Below are 6000 nucleotides of genomic sequence, written 5' to 3' on the forward strand. Positions count from 1 at the left end.
TTATGTGCCATCACTTTCTCTTTTGACAAACTGTTTACACTGGTGTTTCATGCATGAGCTATCTGTGTTCATTAGATAATATTTGGATTCCCTCACATATATCTGTATACCACCCTGTGTTTGGACTTGAACATATCTAATGGGGCTACATTTCATGTGGTGCCACAAAAAGGAGTGTGTCACCACTGATTGGTTGGCTCAGACATATCTTCAGCTGTCATAGCACGTCATTTGGCATGTACAAATGCTGTAGCAAAAGGGACATAACAGGTAGGACTACAGTTTTTATCCACAATGTGCATTTCTATGCCATTGATGAGGCATCATTTAGCAAAGTGCTCTGCACATGTGAAATGGGGAAGGTTCATTACCTGAATGTTGGCATGCATCAGCGAGTCACTTGAAGTTATGTGAAAACCATCTGTGGTTGTGTACAACCATTCATCCACGGACATCTGGGTTTGCAGGACCAAAATGGAGAAGCTGGTGTAGCTCCCCATTGGGAAATATGTTGAGGGCCTTCTACATGGACTGATGGCTTCTACTGATGCAATCAGAGTATGTCATTGCAAGGGTTGCCATGCAGTAGAAGTGATTTCTCTGGGGCTAGCTGATTCCTTGTGTTGTGGATTTTGAAACATCTCTCCCTGACAATTTGCCCATTTTGTCTACAGTGTATGTTTCCAAGCCAAATGTGTCATTTATGTGAGCAAAATGATAAGACCTCCATGACTCCATGACTCCATGAGGACAATTTACACATGGTGAAGTGTGCATTGTTGACATGTTTCCAGTGTGACATGCGTATTTCCATGTCATCTTCTTCAGGCGACTGTACTGCTGTCGGCAACATGGCAGGATGGTGGAGCATCTTTTCTTATTGTTGTAGGATTCTGTATATGTGACAGATAGTTGTATGCAGGACCTTGTGTGGGATCTGTGAGAATGAACTAGGGTTTGTCCTACTTGTATATGACACGAGGTAACTGAGGCATGCTCCATAAGGCAAAGCTATGAAGGTGAGGAGGTATCCTACTTGTTCAATGGTTACTGTGATTGTTCAACTTCACCCTGCAATTGGAGTTGTCTGGGAAGCAGATTTTCCTGTGGACATCTGTTGGCAGTTCATGTGGTATGCATGCAGATGGCGTTATACATGTATGAACCACTTTGATGTAGTTTGTTGCTGGGGCCTACTTGACGCATTGATAATGTTTGCTAATCACAGCTGTTATATAAGCCTGATCAGGAAAGTGTGGTGACCCTTTTTCTGTTTGTATTTACAGCATCATCCCAGGCAAGTGAAGGAGACAGGGCGGATTCAACTGGGGAAGCATCTGGCCACAGTACCTCCAGTCGTGACACCCCAGACACGGTGGACACAGGAACAACATCTTTATCTTCAGATTCTTCCTACAGTGGCCACTCCATAGTGGTGGTGACCCCATCTGGACCTTCTCCTCTACCACCTTTGTCTGCCAACCCCAGTTCTATTGTCATCCTCCCTGTTTCTCCCCACCCAGTAGACCGTGTCCACTCACCCAAGAGTGTCAGCTTATCCTTTGCCCCAGGCACCTCACCCCCAACCCCTGTTACCCCTGCTGCCCTGAGTGAGGAGACTATTGACCTCATGAGGAGTATCTGGGTGGGGCAGACTGCCTTTGTGAATGCCATCCAGGGGTTGGCAAGCCAACTTCAGCAGACAAATGGTTTCCTGGAAGGCATTCACAGTGACATGTCTGGCCTACAGAGATCTTTTTGGGCTCTGGCCTCCTTAATGATGTCAGCCAGTCACTCCCCACATTCCTCTTCCCAATCCAAAGTCCCTATTCCCCTACCTGTCCCAAGCACACAGTCACATCCGCACGCACCCACCGCAACACACCCAAGCAGCACACATAGACAAAAACTCCACAAGGCACACCGACACGCAGGCACTTAACAGTCACCAGAGACACCAAGTTACCCACCATTCCAACAGACACCCCCACTGACACACTCACAACAACCATCAGACCCATAGATACCACCAATACAGCCAGTGACACATCTACCACACCCAACATGCACCTAGACTATGGCTCACAACCCACCATGGATCCACACACCTCAGACACCATACCCCTCCACAACACCCACAGACACATCCAGCACATCCACCATACCCCCAGACACCACCCCAACACACACAGGCACACCCACAGCATCCACCAAACCTACAGACACCACCCCAATAGACAAGCACTCACCACTCTCACATCACCCAGCACCTCCACTTCACAGCCCTCAAGACACACAAATCCACACACTCACACATGCAACAGACACCACCTTAACACAAGCATACCTCACTCGCACACACCCAAGGCATCTATATCCACAGACAAGGCCACCACTCCCTCAACGTCCAAATCACATTTTCGCAAGGAGAGTTTCCTTTTTGAGCTTGTCTTCTCTCCTGTTACCTCTACCCCCTCCCAAACCCAAGAGGCCCTCATCCACATCCCAACCCATCCCTTCCAAATCCTCCCCTAGCACACCTGCCCCCGCAAGTATCCCTACTCCTCCCCCAAAGAAGTCCACCCCTCCAAAGAAAAAGCCCGCTCTCCCAAACCTACCCACTCCAAATCTGACCCCTTCCCACCCAAGAATGATCCCTGATGTACCTGTCTGCCCACTTGAGGCCCCTTCTTGTGGAAGTTCCCAGGCATTGATTGGAGTCAAGGTTGGGCACATACTTTGCATGGACTGTGTTATGGACTGGCCAATGGCCTTTGATCATAATCATTTTGATTCAAATAAACCCACGTTATTGTTTTGATGGGTACACATTTGCCCTATCATTACTTTTCTACCTTTTTGTTGTTTCAGAGTAACCTGTGCTGTATACACACAGTTGTGTGTGTTTCACCCTGATTGCTGATTTTCAGTTTTTTTTAAATCTGACTTTGTGGGCAGTGCTTGTATGACCCAGGACAAGGGAAGATGTTGGGGTGTCATTGCATTGTGTTATGTTTGCAATGGTAAGTATTTCATCTTGGGTTGGCCTATGTCAGCATGTATGGTTTTAGACTTGTCCCCTTGATATTGATTGTAATTGTAATAGTAATTATATAGCGCTTACTACCCCTGACGAGGCGTTGAAGCGCTTTTCGGCGAGTAGCATGCTACTCCAGAACCCAACAAGAATTAGTGATGGATTAGTATAGGGAAATATGAGTACAGTTTTAACATTATTATGAGTTAATTTGAGCCGCGGCTATGAGAGTTTGTTTGTTACACTGACTGGAGTAATGGAGGGGTGGAGGAGGAAAGAATCCAGAAGTGTTAATTAGGAGTATATGGTAATAGGATTTAGGCTTGGGATAAGTAAAGGAGGATGGAGGAGGGAAGAGTCTGTGGAAGGGGTTAGGGAGATCATAGTAGCAGGGTGGGATAAATGAGGGAGAATTTAGTAGGGTTGTTTGGGAGGTCATGGTAGTAAAGTGAGATTTGGTAAGTTAGATGTGGAAGTGGAGGGAAGAATTTAGGCAGAGTTATTTAGAAGATGAAAGTAGTAGAATGGATTTGGGATGAGTCAGAGTGGGAATGGAGGATAGATTGATAGAGACATGACATATGGTGATGGGTAGATAAGTGTGATATAAGATGAGAATAGAGATTCATAGATATCTAGTATAACAACTCGCCCAGGAGCCATGCAATGATCCACGAACATGCCAAGCACAGAACAACATACACACATACATACATATATATATATATATATACACACACACATACACACAAACACACATACAAATGCACACATATGTACATACATATACATATTTAACACCATGAGTAAATATACTTAGTTAAACAGGTATAAAGAGTGTGTGTGTAGTTCATTGTTATGACATAGTAGCGAGACATATTTTCTAAAGAACTATACATAACTAGAATATACACCTAATCAGAAAAAAATATTTATCAGCGTAGGCATATGCAGTCCATAGTTGTCTGAATATGGTGGTTATGAAGGAAAGAGCCAAATCCTGAGTAGTTTTCTGAAGACAAGAAAGTTATCTGTGGCTCTTACAGTTGGGGGTAATGAATTCCATAGTTTGGCTGCTTGAACAGAGAAGGATGTACCACCTATAGTCTTTTTCTTATACAGTGGTGTTCTAAGGCAGGGTGCCAATCTTGAGCGGAGGTTTCTTTGTTGAATGTATTTGGTTATTTTGTTTCTGATAAAAAGCTGTCCTGTTCCATGTATAGCTTTGTGGGTGATACAAAGCAGCTTGAAAGTGCATCTTCTGGCAACGGGTAACCAGTGTAGTGCTCTCAAGGCAGGGGAGATGTGGGCTTGTGGCTTTACATGTAATAGTAGCCTGGCTGCGGAGTTATGAATATGATGTAGTTTTTTCATAATAGATAGAGATGATCCATGGTAGAGGCCATTGGCATAATCAAGTTTGGATAGTACAAGCGAGATAGTAGCTTGCACCTTGTGTGGAAATTCGAGGTGGGGGAAGATGTGTTGTAGAGTCTTCGAGGTGATGAAGCTTGCTCGTGCTAATTTGTCCACTTTGCATTCATAGTTAACTTGGAGTCCATGGTTCCATGGTTCCAAGGTTTTTCACTTCCTTGGCTAATTGAGAAGGTGGTCCGAGATTGTCAGGCCAGGCGCACAGTGGGTCATAACTTTTCCAGTCACCACATATGAGTATTTCTGTTTTGGAGGTATTCAGTTTGAGATGGCTCCAGGTCACCCACTGATCAATGGGTCTGACGCAACTAAGATTTCTGAGTTTTCAATGTTTTTGGGGCATTCTAATTTAAGTAGTATTTGTGTGTCATCTGCATAGTTGTAGCATGTGAGATGAAAATCATTGATCAGTTCTGGTAATGATATCATGTAGATGTTGAAAAGAAAAGGTGAGATGATTGATCCTTGGGGGACCCCTGCTTTTGTGAGGTAGGGTTTGGATGAGAAGGGGGGCAAATAGATGATATTAGATCTTTTTTGAAGATAGGATGTAATCCAGTCGAGAGCAGTCCCTTGTATGCCGGCTTCGTGGAGTCTTTAAATTAGGGTGTCATGGTCAACCGTATCAAAGGCAGCCGAGAGGTCCAAGAGAAGTAGTGCAGAAACTCCATTGCGGTCGACTGTGTTTTTAAGACCATCCCAGATTGCTCTGAGTGCCGATTCAGTGCCTCTTCCTGGGCAGAATCCAATTTGGAAGTCTGAGAGTAAAGAATTGTCTTTAATGAATTGTGACATCTGGGCGAATGCTGCTCTTTCTATCAGTTTGTCCAGGAAAGGTCCATTTGTGATTTGTCTATAGTTGTTGGGGTCCTGCGGGTCTAGGTTTATTTTCTTTAATAACGGTCGTATGTATGCCTTTTTTCAGGTCTACAGGAAAAGTCACTGTAGTTAAAGGGTTGTTGATGATTCTTCTAACAGGTGTGGCAGCAGAAGTAGATAAAAGAATGTTCTTGAAGATTTGCGGTGGACAAGGGTCAGAAGTGCAACCGGAAGGCCTGCTTGCTTTGACCAAATCCATAAATTCACCCTGGGATATTTGTTTAGAGGACTGTAGAGGCTGGGTTGGTTTATTCTTAGAGGGTATTTTAGGAAACGGGGTGGTGCTGATGGTTTTCTTCTGTTTTAAATAGGAGTCCAATGTGTCTGCCTTGGTTGTGTAATGAGTTGCCAGTTTGTTTGTGAAATCTTGAGTAGTGGGGTGACTTCCTTCCATGCATATAGGTTTTCGAAATTCATTGAGAATTTTATAAAATTCCTTGGTTGTAGATTTACTATTTTGATTTACTATTTTGAATTCTGTCTGAGTAGTAACTTTTTTTTAGCTTTTTTGATTGATGATTTTTATATTCTGTTAAGTTTGTGCAGCTGTAGTTTGTCTTGACTGTTGTTTGTTTTGAGCCAGGTCCTCTGCAACTTTCTGATTTGTTGCTTTATCTTTTTAAGTTCTGTGTTTCTCCAAGGTGTTGGTT

Source organism: Pleurodeles waltl, chromosome 11, assembly GCF_031143425.1.
Source record: "Pleurodeles waltl isolate 20211129_DDA chromosome 11, aPleWal1.hap1.20221129, whole genome shotgun sequence".
NCBI lineage: Eukaryota > Metazoa > Chordata > Amphibia > Caudata > Salamandridae > Pleurodeles > Pleurodeles waltl.